The sequence below is a fragment of the Leopardus geoffroyi genome, chromosome C2 (genome assembly GCF_018350155.1).
Source record: "Leopardus geoffroyi isolate Oge1 chromosome C2, O.geoffroyi_Oge1_pat1.0, whole genome shotgun sequence".
Lineage (NCBI taxonomy): Eukaryota > Metazoa > Chordata > Mammalia > Carnivora > Felidae > Leopardus > Leopardus geoffroyi.
The window spans coordinates 42,966,868-42,988,285 of record NC_059333.1 but is presented as its reverse complement, the minus strand read 5'-3'; the positions used below and the strand labels follow the sequence as shown (position 1 = coordinate 42,988,285).

Sequence of the window (21,418 nt, the reverse complement as noted above, 5' to 3'; positions counted from 1 at the left end):
CATGCAAGCTAGTTATTTGATGAGTTTTGATAGATCATGTACTTTAAATTTGGCTTCTGATTATAAAACAATGATATTGCTCTTGGGGGAAAAAATTCCAAGGCCATATAAAAATCACAAATCAAACTCTAGTCTCAATAGACTCCATATTCATGTATTAAGATCAGATTGCATATTAAATGGCATAAAAAGACAACTTTAGGAGAAAGATTATAAGCTTTCTGCTTAGAAATAAATTAAGAAAATGTATAGAGTATCCCTCAACAAATTTTTAAGAAACAAAACTTTCTGGCCTTTTTCTATTGTGTTATAAAGCAAAAATATCTGGTCAGTGATGCATGAAAAATCAAGTATACATAGTGCTAAATTCATATGACCAAAACCTTAAAGGTAAAAGTAAAATTATAAAATCTCCCTTTATGCCAGTTAGCCAAATAACAATAGCCTCTAGGATATTCTCACCTTAGTGAACGGGAGGGGGGTGTGGGGGGAGATGGGGAGGAAAGAAGGAAAGAAGAAAGGAAGGAAAGGAGGGAGGGAGGGAAAGGAGAGGAAAGAAGGAAATAAAGAAGGGAAGAAGAGAAGGGAGGAAGGGAAGAAAAGATATTATTCTGTTAGACTATCATGTCGTCTGAAAGCTCTGCAATTGCTTTTTTCCACCACAAAAATCCATCCCCTAAGTTCATAAACCTAGTTGCATTTGAAAGACTTCTTGTCAATTATCTTTCCATTTCACAATACACTACAGCCAAGCCAATTTAGTAACCACAACTGTTCTTCCTAATTATTTTACCATGCTATATAAGTTCCAGGAAGAAACAGACTTGAATGTCATTCAGTTTGACGATCAAATTGACTACATTTTTCTTACATTCTACTTATGATGATTAGTGTTGTGATCATTTTTGAGCCTGACTTATAACAAATACTTTACCCCTTGGACAACTTTTCTTTAACTACCAGCCTACCAGAAACTACCATTATTTGGCTGGGAAAAAGTGGCAAGTTACCATGACTTGACACCCTTTGCATCATGACTCCAACCTAACAGGGTCATTCAGATCAGAATGACATTACAACAGCAATTGTTCTGGTCTCTCCCTTGTCACAGTCATTATCTTTGGTCATTTTATTTAAATGCATCATTTAGTTCAACAGCAAATTGTATGACAGAATAAAAGGGACCTTGGGGGGCGGGGGGGGGGGCAGTGAGTGAAAAAACATCCCTAAGTAAAACTGATTTAACATCATATAACTTCAAGGTTAACTCTGAACAATGAGTTGTTATCTCTTTTACCAAGAAGAATGCTGGCATAGCTGAACTGGGCCATTTAACCTTGAGGGTTAGAGAGAAAAAAAAATAGGCTGCTGAAGCCTTTAAGGATCTATGTACAGAAAACAACAATTATTAAAAAGAAAGAGAGAGAGAACTAAGTCATTTACAAAAAAAAATGCATTTTAAACATATAAAGCAGGGTTAAGTAGTGGTGAGGAGTTTTAACTTACTCTCAATTTACAAGTATAGGGTGTGAAGTTACACAGACTTGAGAATGGTGTAAATGTAGGGATTAAGTAAAATAAAAAGACTCTACTTAACACTGAAAATACATAACAAATAGGTAAAGTTTATTAATGGTATCACTGTAATGTAATTAATAAGAGAAATGATGATCCCTAATCAATAGTAATGTTAAGTTCAAGATTAAGTTTAAGGACTGGTGATTACTTCCATATTCCTTTCCACCTGGCTTATAGATTCAGGTGTGTGTTTAATCAACATCAGTTCTTATCCATTTCCAGTTCTTCCGCTTAAAATTGGAGTAATGTAAATCTTAAAAACAAACAAGATGCTTCCATTGTCTTGTGAAGAGTAGGAGAGGAGAGCCGGGAATAACACAAGACATCAAGAATACAGCCTGAGTGAAGGTGGTACCTTAGTAAGCATGGAAATAGGGCTACCAACAGACTTACAAGGGAGGAAAGATAATGAAAACACAAAACAAAAACAATTTCACAGTTTCATCCAAAGGTTTCATAAGCTTGGAGTCTAATAAAATGTTTATGTGTTTCATACTTGCTGTAGGATACCATCATATGAGGTATGACTAAATCTGCACTGAGTCTGTTCAGGGCCAAGAGACCACCCTCTCTTTCTGAGATACCTCATAACTAAAGATGTCCCACTGAGCCATGTGGAACATGTGGAAAAAGGCATCTCCTAGAATTTCTAGCTAATCCTAATTTTTGTCTCAATTAAATGTAATGGATTCAACGATTCAATGGTCTCTTGATGATTATTTCAGTCCCTTTCAGGTTATAGCTCAGTTTGTCAGATTCTTCTCTTTCTCCTTGGCTACCTTCCAAGATGGTATATTGCAAGAGTGGGCAAACTTTATCTGTAAATGACCAGACAGTATATTTGAGGCTTTATTGCCCGTACAGTCACTATTGCAACTATTCAACTCTGCCGGGAGGAAAGTAACCATAGTCAAGACATAAATGAATGACTATGGCTGTGTTCCAGTAAAACTTTATTTATGAATGCTTTATATGAAATTTGATTTTCATATATTATTCAAGTGCTGCTGTAAAATATTTTGGGTTTTTTTCCAACTATTTAAAAAGGTAAGAATCATTCTCAGCTTATAGGACATACAAAAACAGGCAGCAAGCTATGTTGGCCTGTGGGTTACAATTTGCTGACCTCTAATGTATTGTATACTAGTGGAGACAGCTTAAGTGACCTTGGGCTCTGGGACAGGGAGGCTCCAAGCCTCAGGCTAAGCTTTGGGTGTATTATCTAGTGATCACTAAGAGTTTACCTATTCATTATATAGCTGTACTCTTCTGATCCTAAATTTCTCAGTTTGCTTTGACCTCTTAACCCACTGAGCTGGCACTTCTTCCTCTCTGGTCCCTGATTCTGCAAATCCCTCAGAGCCACCTTTGCATTATTCTTGGACTCAGATTGCTCTCACACCATACTAGGTTCTTTTGTAGTCTTTATACCAGTGTCTACACACTCTGAAACTGAAGGGAACATGCGTATGTCAATATCCTTCCTCCTCCAAACTGAACCTCCCACTCTTCTGACTGTACTGAGCTACCACATGTTTTCCAGAACAGCCCTGGAACATTAGATTCCTGTAGAAGTACTAAGTGCTGAGTAAGGCTACAGCTCCTCTGCCCTTAGTTTTCCTGTTTACATTTGTAAACAAATTTGTAGCAAACTTTCTCCTTATTCTGCGTGGGGCTTCAAAGCATCAGAAGGTAGATTAAAATTCCATTACTTTTATCTCCAACATCATATTCTTCTTTCAGAAAGAGTATTGTCCTTCTCCCCTTCCCTGATGCCAAAATAGTGGACAGCCTCCTGAGAAAAATCAGTTTATTAATAAGGAAATTAATTTAGGAAGTATTAAAAATATTTCACCCTTAATATGTAGGTTGCCATGGATAGAAATGAAGAGGTTTAAAAATTCTGGCAAACAAGAACAAGATAAGTCAAAATAAAAAAAGAAAGAAAGCAAACAGAAGACAGAAGATTGTCTACAAAGACACAGCTTTCATTCAAAAGCAAAATGCTTATTTTATGATTTGGTCCAGAAACCATTCTAGGATAAAGAACCAATTTATAATGAGGCAAAATAACCTTCATGTTAATTACTAACAGAGCTTTTTCCAGATAGCATTGTGCTAGGAAGTATATTTACTAGAAGAAAAGTAATACTTTATCGTATGCAAACGTGTGATACAGAAGCATTTTTAATACTGTAAAATAAAACCCATGTTGAAAAATTTTGTTAGTGAAATAGTTTTTTTTTAATGTGACCATGAATTAATATAACTAAAAAAGAATCTGGAGATGGCTTAGTAAATACTCATTATCTAGTAAATAATTATTCAACAACTATTTATTGCATACTTGCCATATGCCAAGCACTACTGTAAGGCCAGATATTATGTAGTGAACAAAACACTGTCAAGCAGGAGGCAGACAACAAACAAGATAAATAAGTAAATATATATTATGTGAATAAATGATGTATTCTAAGAAGGAATTATAAAACAGGGAAAGCCCTATGAAATGCAAAGTTAAGCATTAAAATTTTAGATCAAGTGTCCAGGAAAGTATTATTAAAAGATGACTTTTGAATAAAAATATGAAGGAAGTGAGGGAGCTAACCATGTAAATATAATAAGAAAGGATATTACAAGATATGAGAGTACAAAGTCAGAGGACTTCTTGAATGTATGCCTGATATGTTTGAGAAACAACAAGGAAGCCATAGTTGCTGAAGTCCTAAAAGGGAAAACTGAAGGTTGAGAGTTCATGCATGTGGAGCCAGTGAGGCTTTTTTGGGTTTTGCTCTATTAGACAGCCATGGAAAATTTGGGGGCAGAGAGTTTACCTAATCTGATGATACTTTAATAGGATCACTCTGGCCACCGTGCTGATAAATAGTCTACAGGAGGACAAGATTGGACACATAATCCAGGCATGAGGAGATGGTGCCTTGGTCTTACATGATAGCAATAGATATGATGATAATGATCAGATTCTGGATATATTTAAAGGTAGAATCAAATAGATTTCCCTATAGACTTGGAATGAGATTCAAAAGTACAGGAGTGATCAGGCATGGCACCAGGTGTTTTGGTTTGAGACGCTGGAAATAGAAAACTGTCACTTACCGATATGGCAGCAAAATGCTAGGGGAGCTTGCTTGGGGGCATATATCAGAAGCTCAGTTTTAGACAGGTTAAACTTTAGGAGCCTCTTAGACATCTAGATGCAAAGGTTAAGGGGGCAGTTGAAGCTAAGGAAAGAAATGTGAGCCAGCTATATAATTGTGTAAGTCACCAGTACACAGAATTTATAGCCTGGAGATTGCATAAGATCAAGAGAGGAGAAACCAGCAAAAGAAATTGAGTAGGAATGGACAAAAAGGTAGGAAGAAGGCTAGATAAGTCACATATGTTGGGAACTAAGTGAAGACAGTACTTTAAGAAGTAGAGATATATCAGATGTTGAGATTGGAGAGCTATGCGTTCGACTTGTTAGCACATTCTGGTTAGATGTGCTAACCAGATGCATTCTTTGGATTAGTGATGTTGAACTGTAGCTGTTTATGTTTGATGACCCACTGAGTGAGTAAACATACCTGAACACCAGGCTTGAAAATAGTGGCTGAATGAGTTAGCTAACCAAGAAAATTTTCTACTAAGAATGTTTTGGATTAAGGCATTCAATACTACTGAACAAATATTTCAAGTTGTCTGGAGATCAGAAGTATGAATGAGATGTAACCATTATCCTTCGGGAACTCACATGCTAATAGAATTCATTAAAGGCAATGCACAAATAATGTAAATATAAAATGTAATCAGTATGAATCTTAATCCACAAAATTCAGGTGCACAAGAAATGTAAATTTGTTTATTTTTCAATACTTCAACTTAATTTTGTATCTTGGGTCCCCATTTGATCAGGTGATAAAAATAAATTCTTAATCAGGTCAAAACAATTTCCTTTATTCTAGGGGTTTTGTCATAAATCTAGGGTTTGTTTGTTTTGATTTTTGTTTTAGTTTGCTTGTTTGTTTGTTTTTTCAGAGAGAGAGAGAGAGAGCCATCAGGGGAGGGGCAGAGAGGGAGAGAGAGGATCCCAAGCAGGGATGCTGAGGCTCGAACTCATGAACTATGAGATCATGACCTAAGGTGAAACCAAGAGTCAGTAACTTAACTGACTGAGTCACCCAGGTGCCCCAATCTAGGGTTCTTATGTAATGACTTGGTATCAAGAATGAGGGGATGAGATTGGGCTCCTTCTTCAGGAGCTCTTCCTGTCTGCACCCTCTGAGATCCATATGTTCCCATCTAATTCTCAGACACTGACCCAGGCAGGTTGTCTCTGCATTTTCTCATGTTCCCTCCTTTATGAACTCTCCAGATCTGGCTTTCTATTACTTATGCAGTCTCCAGGAGGCACAGCAAGTCATCAGATGCCCTCCCTCACTGGTATGGGTTGTGAGAAATTCTGTGGCTTCTAAGGCTTATCTTAGACCTGACACTCTAGCCTGTTTTTTTTTTTTTTTTTTTTTTGCTTCCACATGATTCTGGGAACAATGTGGAGGACTGGATCATGGGACTTGTTTGAGTACTCACTGAGAAAGAGGAAATGGACCTCGCTCTCAGATCTTGGATCTATGCCTACACATTTTTCAAGCATGGGGAGAGGGACAGAACACAGGGGCCCACCATACATAAATGTTCTTGCTTATCCTCTGATTATCTCTTCCTTCTCAGTCCAGTTAGATTTTATTGAATTGATGAACATGGAAAATACTGATACTGGCTATCATGTTTTCTTACAATTCCTTTGTTTGTTTGTTTGTTTGTTTGTTTGTTTGTTTGTTTTAAACCTTAAGCTTTGGAGGGGCACCTGAGTGGCTCAGTCGGTTAAGTGTCCGACTTTGGCTCAAGTCATGATCTCATGGTTTGTGAGTTCAAGCCCCGCATCAGGTTCTATGCTGACAGCTCAGAGTCTGAAGCACACTTAAGATAATCTCTCTCTCTCTCTCTCTCTCTCTCTCTCCCCCTTCCCTGCTCATGCTCTGTACTCTCTCTTTCTCAAGAATAAAGAAACATTAAAAAAAAACAATCTAAAAAAACAAAACCTTCTGCTTTGGAAAGTCTAAAAGGCCTTTCTCCTAACAAAGAGTTTCAGAGATCCTTTCAGAAGTTGTTTATGCTTTTCCCTTTTAATTTATGATATTGGTCATACCCATTCCCTGAAACATTAATGTGGGATATTATAGCTGCCTTCTCTAGGATAGGAAAAAAAAAAAAAAGGTCATGGACTAGAAAGAACTACAGTTAATATCTCAAAGTATTATCCTACTTATTTTTTTCTACTAGTAAATATTTGCATCCTTGAAAAAAAAGTTGTTTTTATTTCAAAGTCCCTTCCATGCTAAGAAGGTAGGAGCTTAGTTGAATTTGTTTCTCCATAATCTTACCTCCTACACACAAATAGCCAAGGGAACCATTTTCACCAGGTTGTCCAAGATTGGGTGATAAGATTGAAAGTTGGGTGAAGTTTTCACCTCACTCTACTAAGGTCTTGGGAGATAATAGCAAATATATATACTGGTCTCTACCCGTGGTTCCTGGCACAGGGCTCCTAAGACTCTTGTAAATTCGTTAATGACAATAGCACTTGGTGCATCGTTGTTGTTATTGTTGTTTTTAATGAGTCTACTCTGAGTAGGGTCCTGGATGGGAGCTGATCACCAGAAAGACGAAGCCATGATTAGAACTTTGGAATTTTCAGTAGCGTCTCACACACACACACACACACACACACACACACACACACAACCACTCTCACTTCTCAATACATGGGAGAGGAATGGAGTTAATGATGTGTCATGCTTACATGAGGAAGCCTCCATAAAAATCCCAATAGTACAGGGTTCAAAGAACTTTCAGGTTAGTGAACACGTATGAAGAGAATGATGCACCTCAACCGTATGGGTACAGAAACTCCTGTACTTGGGACCCTCCCAGACCTCATCTTACATATCTCTTCATCTGGCTTTTCTTCTGTATCCTTTATCATATCCTTTAATAAACTGGTAAACCTAAATACATATTTCCCTGAGTTCTGTGAGCATCTCTAGAAAATAATCAAATCCAAGGGGAGGGACTCATGGGAACTTCCAATTTGTAGCCAAGTTGGACAGAAGTTGTGAATAACCTGGGGACCTACTACTTAAGTTGTTATCTGAAGTGGGAAGCTATCTTGTGAGACTGAGCCTTTAACCTGTGGGATCTGATGCTATCTCCAGGTAGACAGTGTCAGAATTAAGTTAAATTGTTAGACACTCAGCTGGTGTTACAGAATTGCTTTGTGTGGGGAAAACCCCCAACACATTTGATGACCAGAAGTAAAGTAAGGTAAAGTGCTGTTATGAGGTGTAAAGAAGGCACACAGGAGATGAAGGACTGGGTAGTTTTTCTAATACAGGTCTCCACTCACTGTGTCAGCAAACTCTCTCCAGTCTTAATTTTATTCTCCCCCGTCCACAAAAGCCAGGCCACTGTTGTAGGTAGAACTTCACTACTTCCTGTTACCATGGTTAGCTGGGACTAGCCTCTAAGAAACTTCATGCTCTAGCGCAATGATGGTTCTCAATTGTCTTTGCCTAAAGTCAGTACCATGAATTGGCTTCCGACACCAATCTCGATCCATGCCTTCTAATAGAGCTGCGTCCAGCACCTGACCCTTGGCTACCTAACATAGAAAGAAAATGGTTTCCTGACTAGGTTTTTGCAAGACCATAGTTGAGTCTCCCACTCTGGATTGCTCCTGTGACTCCTCAAGTCCATCTTAGCTTCCACATAACCAGCAGTGAACAGATACTCTTTATAGATTTAGTCCACCAGCAAATTGTTTGATTCTCTTATAGGCGAGGCAGAAAGAAGGGTGTCTGTGAAGCTTGTAAATATTCTTCTTAAAGTGTTTCCTCTGCAGGACTGAGGCCTCCTACATTTATTGGGGGTTAAAAAGCTTCTATAACTCACTAGCAGAAATTATACAAGTGAGAAGAATCTAGTTAAAACTACCTCTAGAGTTGGTACTGTTTCCCATTTCTTAGCTCTTTTCCCCTTTACGAAAATAAAAGAGCACAGTAGCTGAAAATTAAGCTGGATTAAAGTAGCTAAAATAATATACTTAGAAAATCCATTTTATTTATAGGAAAATGTCTTCTGAGAGGACACATTGATTTTTATTCTATTTTACATGTCTAAAAATTATCCAATTCTAGGATTAAGGAACTTAAAAATTCGTTGATTCTAATTAATCAGAACATTTTCTTTCACTTAGTTCTGGAAACCCATAAAAAGTTGTTAGCTGTCAGCAGCTTTAATGCCAGTTTATTAGAGGCTCTGACTTGGTGCCTGCTGGTAGTTATTGTGAAGGCTGAAAGGTTAACAAGAACGGGCTGCTACCAACCTCGTTGCCAGGTGTTTTTCCCTGCAGTTAATGGACCTGAGCCAATTGAAATTATCACTCTAGAACTAGTCACAGACACTCTTAATCTTTGCATAGAAACATTGGTAGAGGGAAAAAAGGCTGGAATTTGTATTGTTGTTTTTCACCATCATCACATTTGGAACAATTAATATAAAGTATAGTTAATCTTCTACTTGTAAATGAAGGCCTGACAAATCCAAAAAGAAAGAAACCATTTAAAATCATATGCGCGTATAACATGTTCCATTAAAATAATGATAGTGCCTTCAATGAAACAATGTCTTGTAAAAAGTATTGCACTTTTTTTGAGGCATGGTGGTTAAGGGCAACATAGGTATTAACATGTCTAGTTTTTTTTTTTTTTTTTAATTGCTGGGTTTATAAATCTGAACAGTTGTAATGAAATAACAAGAATCAACCAGATGGAACTGAAGCCAGTCACTGTGGGTTTTTGAGACATGCATGCTGTTTGGGGGGATTGAATAAGTACTTACCAATCCAAAACAGAGCAGATGGCAATGCCAACAGGTAAGCACTTGCTTTATCTTCCAGATATTGTGGTTCACTGAATATCCCTATTTATTTTGGGAACTTTAGCACATCTGTAAATCAGATGAAAGACAAACAGAGGTGACTGAGAAAGACTTGAATGAATTGTGGACTTCTAGTACTTTCACACTGTCAGATGCAGACAGAAAGAATCTCATCGTCTGCCAATCTTTAGGAATCATGTAGAATTTTAGGTAGCAGCAGCTGAAATTAAAGACTTAGCTGAATAAAATGCAAGAGAAGAAAATGCTATTATTGCATGAAATCCAAAATTACATAAGTGGGAACAAGAGTAAGAAGAATGGAAGTGAACTACATATAATAGAAGTGAAAATGCTCATATCCAATGTCCACACGAACATTGTGTTCATCTAGTGCAAAGACCTTGGTTTCTAAATACCATTCTCCACATAAAGGAACCAGAGTTCCTTGGAAAAATGGCGAGAAAAACCACTGGTGAATTTAAATGTTCTTACAGTGTCAGAAAGCAAGAAAGTACTCAATGATTACTGGGGACATAACAAAAAAAACATAAGAACTAGCTTCAAAGATCCAACTGGTCAAATTTGGGACAATTGGAACATTTTTTTTAAAGGAAATAAATTATAACATTGCATTAAAAAAGGGTCAATAAAAATGTATGGGGGAGGGAGAGGAAAAAAACTCTTTGTCACAAAAGAATGTTAGCTATTATGTGTAGAAGGAATGATAAAAATAAAATCATCACTTTGCAAACAACAGTGTAGGAATTGATTTAGGCAAGAATCACCAAATGATGCTAAAAACCACAGGGTGAACAGATTGCCACATTCTCAAAGTTTCACCTAACATATGATTTATTGATACAAAGGACAAATAAAGGTATTTTTACAATAGTGAAAGTGTCTTAACCAAGGGATCAAAGTAAGCATCACCAGTAATGCCTCAAATTAGCATTATGTATCTTTTGATAAGATGCAAGGGGAAGTATGCAAACCACCTATGGCTATGTGCAAAAAAAATTTAACCTGAAAGTAGTGGTGAGAAAACAAGTTCATACTGTAGAATATTGCACAAAACAATTGCCTTGGATTTGACAAACTTGTCAAGTTTGTAAAATAAATAAAATAAAATAAAATAAAAACAGAGAAAAGAAAAGAAGAGGCAAAGGAATGGATATAGATTAAAGGAGACAAGACAATTTAATGCAACTTGTGATCCTCGAATAGAAATAAATAAATAAATAAATAAATAAATAAATAAATAAATAAATAATAAAAGCCACATTAACACAACTTATTAGGAACACACATGGGACAAATGGAGAAATTTTAATGAAACTGTTTATTAGATATTATTGTGCTCATATGCAAAGTCCTAGATATGAAAATAATATTGTGTTCATATAAAAAGAAGTCCTTGTTCTTATAGGGCACCTGGGTGACTCAGTTGGTTGAGTATCCAGCCTTTGGCTCAGGTCGTGATCTCACAGATCATGAGTTCGAGCCCTGTGTCAGTCTCTGTGCTGACAGCTCGTAGCCTGGAGCCTGCTTTGGGTTCTGTGTCTCCCTCTCTCTCTGCCCCTAACTCACTCACATTCTGTCTCTGTCTCTCTCAAAAATAAATAAACATTTAAAAAATTTTTTTAAAAAGAAGTCCTTGTTCTTATGAAATACATGTTGAAGCATTTAGACTAAAACATCATTATGTTTGCAACTTAATTTCAAATATCTCAGCAAAAAAGACAAAGATAAAATGGATACATTGATAGATTTTTTTTCTTTTTCTTTCTTTTTTTTTTTTTTTTTTTTTTGAGAAACAGAGACAGTGTGTGAACAGGGGAGGGGCAAAGAGAGAGGGAGATACTAAATCTGAAGCAGGTTCCAGGCTCTGAGCTGTCAGCACAGAGCCCGATGTGGGGCTCGAACTCACAAACTGTGAGATCGTGACCTGAGCTGAAGTCGGACACTTAACAGACTGAGCCACCCAGGCTCCCCTATGTTGACAGAATTTTTAAAGCAAATGTAACAAAAATGATAAAAATTAGAACTTATAAGGGAAAGATATATGTGTGCCCATTATACTATTCTTTTAACTTTTTATAGGATTTAACTTTTTTTTTTAATTTAGAAAAGATAATGCTCATTTCTAAGCGGCTCAATGCAGTGGCTGAGGAAACCCCTGAAATCCCAAACAGATAATAATGTCTCTTGGCAGCTATGTCAACAGATCTTCTGCAAGTTCCCACTGGTACATAATGCTACTTGGTCATCACAGGTCACCACCAATGGGCAAAATAAAAACACAATGTAAATAATATCAGATAAGAAAGTTTCATTTCCATTCAAGTCACATCTGGCTTTCTTTGAGAGCATGGCAGTTAAGTGACCAAAATTCGTTGTTAGGCACAAGAGACTAGAACTTCTTAGAATTGATGACAGTCAATCTGTTAAAACTGGTGGTAGGTTTCCCTAATGAACACCGAAATTTCTACATAAAATTAAATAAAAAATTTAAACAAAAAACAAAAAACTTTGCTTAAACTGTTAAGCCTGCTAAGTCAAACTGACCCACCATACCACTCTAAAGCTTCTGAAAAGTAAGTTGCCTTCTTTTTTTGTCAACATGGAGAATTGAAGTTACTTGATGGTTTAGGAAATTATTCATTCATTCAACAAATATTGATTGAGCAATGTTATACGTGCAACAAGACAGAAATAAGCAAATATGTAATATAATGTCAGTGCTATAAGGGGAAAAAAAGAAAGCAGTGTCATGAAGGAAAAGGATGGCAAGGAAATAAAAAAAATAATAATTTTTGGTAGGGTGGTCAGACAATGCCTATAGAGATGAAGAATTGAAGACATAGTGAATGTCCAGGAAATAATTTATAGTCCAATTTGGCCTTGCATAGCATACATATGTAAGAAGTTGGATTTAAAGCTGACAATAATGTTGGGGCTAGGGCTGAGAAGCCTTGAATACCAAGCTAAGTTGTTTAGACTTTATACAATGAGAAATAAATGAAATGAAATGATGTAATCAGTGTTGTGCTCTTATTTTTTTCCCAAAGAATTTGATACTGTATATTAAAGTTTTGTAAATTCAATTTCTTCAAACCTCAAGGAAAAAGCAATTTAATTTTCTTTACAGCCATATTCTATTGATTGCCCTAAAGGAAAATGTGCATATTTTAGTCAACTCTCAATTATCTGTACAACATGGAAGCACTGTCAAGAAAGGAGCCCAAAATTTGTGTCAAAGCCACACTGTGAGATTGAGACCATGATCTGATTTCCTGAAGCAACCAAAATTGTATGAGGAGCAATTTCATTAAAATGTTCCTCTGGACAGTAAGCAAATAGAGAAACCTGACACTATGAGGAGTTACCCTGCTGCTCATGAATGTTTGTTTTCTTTCTACTCAATAAGCTTGTTGGGGAGGAAGAAGTTTTCTCTGCCATTCAAGATTCTTCTGGTTGGTCTAAGTTAAATTGACATCAGACAGATTAACAGGAGAAAAATCAAATTTAATTTTGGAGATACAGGAATCCCACATATATGAAAGATTCAAAAACAGAAAAGTAAAATGAGTTATATTTACGTATGCCATCCTGAACCAAGGATAAGGGGGCAGAGGTAGGTGTGGGACTTGAAAAGGAAGAAAAGGAATTCACAAGAGATGAAAAAGACTAAATGTTTGGCAAACAAACGTTTACTGGGCCATACAGAAACAATGAGACATACAGAGAAATTTTAACAAATAGACTCTATGCTAAATTCCTTCCTGTCTACCACCTCTTTTCATATTATAATGTAGTTATCTATAGTGATAGCTCTATTTCTAGAGCAGGTACCTCCATCTAAATTCCTTTAGGCAGTTAAGGAAAAAGTCAAAGTTTTCTCCTGAGTTTTTGGTTCTTGATTGTCCTCAGCTCAAAATAATCTGCATGTCAAAGTGGCACATCTTGGGGCAATTCATTCTAAACTCCTACCAGCTAATCTTTGATCTTGTGTCACAAGTGTCTCAGTCGACCAGGGTAAATCCAGATAAAGGTGATACAAAACAGATTACATATTTTCAATAGAAAGATTAACATGGAACACAGATGATCCATGTATAGTCAACAATGCAAAACACTGAAATTATACTACAGAGTATCAACAAATATCCACACTTCAATACTTTGGAAATGAATGAAGATAATAAATAGAATTATTTTAAATTACTCAGTCATTAGCTCTTCCTCTGTATTTCATTACTTATTCATTTATTTGTTCACCAAACATTCACTGGAGTACCAGACAGGCAAAAGGCATTGCTGTGAACTGTGAGGAGCAATGTCCATAATTATTTCCACTTTCCCAGTAGCAATCTGTTATAATTCAATGTAGCTTTATAATTTTAAAATTAGAGCCTTAAATTTTGATAGCTGTACAATCTAAATTTCTCTAGCATTGTCTTATATGTTGAGGCTCTAGACTTATAAGGTTTCCATTCATAAGTTATGTGGTATTGGACAAGTTAAATATCTGTCTGGGGATCATTTTCTCATCTGTGAAATAAAAATAGTTCTCTCTGAGATTTGCTCTTACTGAAGTGAATCAATGATGAAAATAGACAATTCTGAGCATCAGAAGACCTTCTAATTTACCTGATGCATGATCCCTATAGTTCTGAAAAGCAAAAAAAAAAAAGTAATTTAGAAAAATAAGGGTTTACATCTGGAGTGTGTGTGTGTGTGTGTGTGTGTGTGTGTGTGTGTGTGTAAAGATGGTGTATAACTGAGGACTTGATGAATGAGATTGGGGTGAGTATGGAGGGGATATGAAAGACTAATCATTTCTGAGCAATGATGGAAAGATTTTACTACTGACATTTACAACTATGAATGTTTCTACACTTGATCTGAGCTCAAGAAAAACAAAATAAGTGCATATATTCCATAAGGTTGCTGAGAAAACTGAGATTAGGCTTATGAAATACTTAGAGTCTAGCACTTAGCAATAACTCAGTCAATGTTTAGTGATGACTATTATTTGTAATTATTGTCATTAGAATAAATGATGAAATTATTAAAAGTATTATTAGAAGCTCAGAATAAAGTCTTAAATATTTTTATTATGCTAAAAACACAGAGATTCAATATGTATGTGTTTGTCTTGTACCAAGAAGGAAAAGAAAACAGAACCATGTTACAAATTACAATATAATATCATGTATTTATAGCTTCAAGATACAAACAGGAGTAGTAGTTATTAAACTGATGGGGACAAGAAGGACTTGTAATGCCTAATTACCCCCCCCCCTTGGGATTAGCATAAAGTCACTTTTCCTGATCATTAGAGGGTACAGGTTCACCCATAAGTATGGACCAAATGAATAATGAACAGATCCACTGACAGACACCTTGAGAAATACGATGATTCAGATGGTCAAGCCTGACACCTGAGGCACAGAATTCACTTTATAAACTCATCATAGTTGTGTTAGCAATAAAATCTCACACCTGTTTTTTTTTATTTTTTTTTTCCCTTGGTGGTGCCATCAGTTATCGTAGGTGATTTTTCCCCCATGTATTTGATATCCACAGGACAAATATTTTCACCCTGCTCAGTGAACTGTGCTAAAACATCTTTCTGAAACCCTTCATTATTATCTTTGAAGGGATATAGGTCTTTAAAATCTCTTTACAGAGAACTTATACAGGGGAAAAAAGCATTCTCATCCTCCCCTCCCCCAAACACACACACACACACACACACACACACACACACACACACACACACGACCATTATAAGCCCCCACTGGGTATATACTATCATCTCATAATTAACAAAAACAGTGCCTTATACTTGCCTTTTTCTCACTTCCATAAAGCTGCTGGTTCTTGAATTTTCCAATACACTGAGGAGAATTTTAAAGCTATTAGTGAATTGTGGAGAAATATTGGTCTTAAGGTGCTGTGTTGTTTGTTTCTTTCTTTTTTTAATTGTCTTATTTGTATTTTAAAAAGTTTAAATACAGAATATATGGCACTGTAGTCACAGGGTTAGAACAAGTTGCTTCTGGGGAACTTCCTCAGTTTAATCATCTTTTCCAACCTCACACTATTCCAGACCATCAGGAAAATTAGAGTATTTATGCCAGACACCCCTGACCTTAACATGTATTTCCTTTCCTTCTCCCGAAACCATTTGCCTGGGACTTTATCCTGAAGTTTTTAACAGATAAATGGGGGAAAACCCAACTGTACATTTCCAACACCTATCTGATTGTTATATTCTGTACGCATTCTAGAATCATCACGTTATGATGGGAAGTTAGACACTCTCCTAATTATAGATGGCAAATGGAAATCCATTTTCATGGTTGGGAGCAAATTATTCAGATTCAGATACCAACCCCAGTCCCAGTAAACTAGTAACCCCCAACTAAACCCCAGTAAACCCCAAGCTAAGTAAACCTGTACCAGGTAGCCACCTTCCCTGACTTCATTTACTTATCTATAAAATGGGGATAAAAATATCTCATAAGATTGCTGTGAGGATAAATGTGATAATTTATTTTTAAATGTGTTAGCTATTGTGATGCCTGGCATTTAGTAAGCATTCACTAATTTGTGGCTATTTTACAGCTGTCTTCATGTTTGCATGTTCCAATTGTAAACACAGACTTTCAAGTCAGAACCAGGTTCAAAGAATATTATGTATAAGATATTTGTGATAAAATTCACCTTTTTGAATCTCGGTTTATTCTTCTATTTTCTCAAAGGCGTTCTGAGGATTAAATAGTGACCATAAAATACCTAACATACATCCTGGAACTTAATAATTACTCTGTAAGTGATAGTTTCTTCCCCCATTTCCATTACTATATATCCTAGCAAATACAAAAATGTAGTCAACATGTAATAGTCATAAATCTAAATAATACTGTTGACTAGTCCATTCTTTGCTATTCATTGCCTGCCAACTGGAAAGCCAGTTGGAAACATGATGGCCTTGGCTTTGGCAAATGAGATATTGGCACAAGTGCACTGGGAAGCCTTTTTTGAAGGGCTTTTCTTTCCCCGCCCCCCTAATAAAAGGGACAGAAGAGGTTAGTTTCAACGCTTCCTTCCCATTTTATGCTTTAACTGTGTCCATGATTTCTGGGCCTGCAGTAACTGTCCTGAGACCACGAAAGGAAGGCTAATATAATTGCAGAGATAGCAACCCTGGCATTATCCCATAGATAAACCAATGCCAAGAGCTGCCTATTCAGCATTTCTTGTTAACCAAGATAGTAACTATTATTTGGAGAGGTGAGTGTTGGTTGGGTTTTCTGCTACTTTTAAAGTGGTATCTCCCACTAGAGATATTAAACCTTTTTCTGTCTACAAATTAGCCCCAAGAAACCAAAAGAAAAGCAAATATATAATTTTCACCCCCTGCTAACAATTTGAATCTAATCTTTAATTTTATGTATTTTTATTTATGTATGTATTTTATTTATACATGTATTTATGTATGTATGTATGTATTTATGTATGTATTTTATTTGTGTATTTTGTGCATATTATGTATGCTCCTGGCCAGATGATTCCTTAGTCTTTATTCTAACATTTCTGGGAATGAGAATACAGAGTGATGCATGTATATAATGGCTTATTTAGTTCTCTTTTCAAGTTTATGTCTAAACTAAAAACTAAAGGATATCTCTAGTTATCTTTTAACCCTTACACTTCCTGAATTATCTTGTTCTTACACTTCAGAAAGAGGGAAAACTAGATACATATTACAAGGATGATGTGAATCTTAAAGTGATTCTTTGAGGTAGGTTCTATTAATATCATTCCCATTTCATATATGAGAAAACTGAGGAATTAAGAGGCCTAAAGTCCCTTAATTTGCAAGAGGTAAATCTAGGCAATCTGGATGCTATATTATACTATTTGGGCCTCATGTTCTTTATCAATAAAATATGATGGTTTGACTAGTTGGCCTTGTACATTTCCTTTCATGTCTATTTCTCTACTTCTTTCAGAATATTAACTGCCGGGGCGCCTGGGTGGCGCAGTCAGTTGGGCGTCCGACTTCAGCCAGGTCACGATCTTGCGGTCCGTGAGTTCGAGCCCCGCGTCAGGCTCTGGGCTGATGGCTCAGAGCCTGGAGCCTGTTTCCGATTCTGGGTCTCCCTCTCTCTCTGCCCCTCCCCCGTTCATACTCTGTCTCTCTCTGTCCCAAAAATGAATAAACGTTGAAAAAAAATTAAAAAAAAAAAAAAAAGAATATTAACTGCCAGTTTCTCCAACTTCTGCTGTCCTCACTACTGTAATTAGAGAGAAGTATCATCAACAGGGAGACAGTTTAGCATAGACTATGGATATAAACATGGCATTTTTTAGTCACTTTTACTATGTTTATGGCCATGGGAAATTTACCTAACTTCTTTACATCTAATTTCCTTATTTGTGAAACTATATATGGTATCACATAGTGATTTGATCTGAGACTTCAATTAGATCATCCATATAAAGTACTTAATGCACAGGGCTTGGTATATAATGCTCAACAAATATTAGTCATCATTTTTGTTGTTACTGCTATTACATTAACCTCTGAAAACCTAATTTCAAATAAGTTGGTGAGAATTCTCCTGTGAGTTAAAATCTATTGTCATAAGAAAACCATCACTGACATATTTGATAAATTTCATTAATCTTATCCATAATATCTTATTATTAAGTATTTTATTTGATGTATGTTCTCTTCCTGAATCCTGAAAAATAAACTTGAAATTAACTTTCATTTTAGTAGGTCTATAGCAAAAGAAAAAAAAAATCCACCAATGTTAGTAATAAAACAAAAGCACCATTGTTTTAATTTCTTGGGCCAGTCAACAACTAGATATGTGATAGGGTGGTAAAAAACAGGACAATTTAATTTCAAACATTACATTAAAAACTGGATTCCATCCAATTATCAGATCCTAATAATACCCATCCCAAGCTACTTAAGGAATTGATGGAAGCGATTACTGAGCCACTAAATATTATTTATGTTTTTTTGAAGGACACAGTGTCTCTGATAGCAACAACTCACCATCTTTCTTTTAGAGAGGGAAAGGACAATTCTAAAAGTAATAAGCCAATCACCTTGACTAGTTGACCAGTGAATTTCCAACCATGCTCTTCAGAGCCTATCAAAAGAAAATCTTCTTAACCCCTTTCCACATGCTTTTATCTATATCCCTCTTTTAACTTCAGTTGAAGTATACAGATATATGAAATTTGCATTAATATATACATCATATATATACATATATAGAATATAAATTTTACAAATTGGACTTTATTTTTAAGAAAGGCCTTAAGGGCTAAGAAGCCAAGAGCAAATGAACAAAATTTTAAATTACTATGATTTAAAGGACACAAGAAAAAAATCACCACGTTGTTTAAAATTAAATTTAAAAATTCATATTGTTTATTTCTAAGGCTTTAGATTCACAATGTTATGTCAAATGAGAATACGTACTACCAGAATGTTGGGATATTGGAAGTAGGGTTTTATTCTTTGTTCTTTAATTCTGTCATTCATAGTATTAACACTTAGCTATTACTGAAATCAACAAAGCCCAAAGTTGGGATTTATTTAGTTAAGGAGAGTAAGTGAATGAGCATCCCAACCATGACCTCCAGATTACAGGAGTGACTATTAGTAACCTTTCACCTAAGGCATTTTTTAAAAATGCCTTGTCAAGAAAGTGTTCCTGGCCCTCCTGACCGGTATGGTTAGAGGAGTACCTACCTGAACAGCTTGTGGAATTAAAATGAATTCAATATTGCTATCTCTCTGGGCCTTTTAATTCCTTCTTCTGCAGTATGCCAGGTAAATTCTGACTTTAATACTTTTTTGATGAAAGGTCACCAATGTCTCTAGCCTATAATGAATCAACCTAATTGATTAAAATCACTCCTATGTGTTAAACCAGTACATTAAGTTCTGTAGCTTTTGTGGGCATATGCATGTCAGCCACTTTTGTCCAATCAAATAATACCCATAGAATCAATACCCACACATGCTTCTGACTCCTGCTAATACAAACTGATGTGGTCCTATAACCTTTTGGGTACATAAGCTGTATGCTTCCAGAGCAGGCTTCGTATGTCTCCATGAGGTCCATGTTGAGATCTAACTCCTCTGGGTAGAGGAGCCGTGAAGGGAAGTGGTGGCAGGTATGCAGGAGAACTGGAACTTCTTTTTGTTTTTTGTTGTTGTTTGAGAGAGAGAGAGAGAGAGAGAGAGAGAGAAAGCATGAGTGGGGAAGGGGCAGAGAGGGATAGAGAATCCCAAGCAGACCCAGCACTGTCAGCACAGAGCCCAACAGAGGGCTTGATCCCACAAACTGTGAGATCACGACCTGAGTCAAAATCAAGAATCCATTGCTGAACTGACCTAACCACCTAGGCGCTCCAAGAACTGGCACTTCTTTGTGAGACATCTCACCCAGGAGCAGTCATTAAAAGTTTCATTTCAAGGGGAATCTTCTCCCTTAGATGGGACAGGGAGGTAAGATCCCTTTGTCCCATGGGATTGAGACTTCAACTGGCACTACAAATCTGCAGCCTTTATAATCAGGCCTTGGGCTTGGTCCTTAGCCATATCTGCCCTGTGACTAGGGGAAATAAGAGGACTCCTTCAAAGATGCCCTTGAAGATTTCTGATTTCCATCTTGTACTCTGCGTGATATTTTTATGACTTTGAATTTGTTCCTTTCACCCCATATGATTTCCAGGACCTTCTGAAACAGCCAACTGATCCATAATCTTATAATCACTATTGCTAACATAAGACCAAGTGCCACAGCACTTGATTTCCCACTCCTTGCCTTTCTACATTCGCTTATGCCTGTGCCACATGGGTGGAATTTTGAGTAATCATAAAGACACTGTAAGCCATGGGGCTCCTGGGTGGCTCAGTTGGTTGAATGTCCAATCCTTAATTTTGGTTCAAGTCATGATCTCACAGTTCTTGAGTTTGAGCCCCACATCAGTCTCTCGGCTGTCAGTGGGGAGCCCAATTTAGATCCTGTGCCCCCTCTCTCTCTGCCATTCCCCACTCATGCTCTCTCTCTCTCTCTGAAAAATAAATAAACATTTTTTAAAAAAGACACTAAGCCATGGTTTATTAGTATCCTATCCCTCCCTACCAAAAGATTATCTATGTGTGCCTCAACTGAATTTAGCTATCAATCCATTTTTCGGGGCACCCCAACTACCAGATACTTTATCAGTCATATTCTTAACAAAAAAATAGATGGCACCTGCAATCTGGGTAATTTGTGAAAATTTTAGTAAAGGACTACTTGCAAAGGAGTGGGCAAGGGGTAGGGCAATAAATAAGGAAAAATGTACTTCCTCCAGAGCTAACAACAGTGGAAAACCATTACTACGTGTGGGCCTGAAGGTGCAGAGGAGTGAGCAGTTACGACAATGTGCAATAACTAGATGTCCATCTAAAAAGAGCTTGGGCAGGGCACCTAGATGACTCATTCCATTAAGCTTCGATTTGAGCTCAGGTCATGATCTCCCAGTTTGTTTCAGCCCTGCATTGGGCTCTGTGCTGACAGCTCCGAGTCTGGAGTCTGCTTCAGATTCTGTGTCTCCCTGTCTCTCTCTCTCTCTCTGCCCCTCCCACACTCAGGCTTTCTCTCTCTCTCACTCTCTCTCTCTCTCTCTCTCTCTCTCTAATAAATAAACATTAAAAAAATAAGTAAATAAATAAAAGGAGCTGGGACAACCAACCACAGGGAGTTGACAGTCTAAATGCCCTGAACTCACTCTGCTCCCACTCAGATATCTG

General features: G+C 36.7%; 2 non-coding genes across 2 annotated transcripts; both read left to right on the top strand.

Annotated features, from left to right (window-relative positions):
• Window positions 1–14,174: 14,174 nt before the first annotated feature.
• On the top strand, window positions 14,175–14,254 carry LOC123576303. The gene has a single exon (XR_006701310.1). It is a non-coding gene; the product is annotated as a small nucleolar RNA U2-19 (small nucleolar RNA).
• A 165-nt stretch (window positions 14,255–14,419) lies between these two features.
• LOC123576302 lies at window positions 14,420–14,489 on the top strand. The gene has a single exon (XR_006701309.1). It is a non-coding gene; the product is annotated as a small nucleolar RNA U2-30 (small nucleolar RNA).
• Window positions 14,490–21,418: the final 6,929 nt, after the last annotated feature.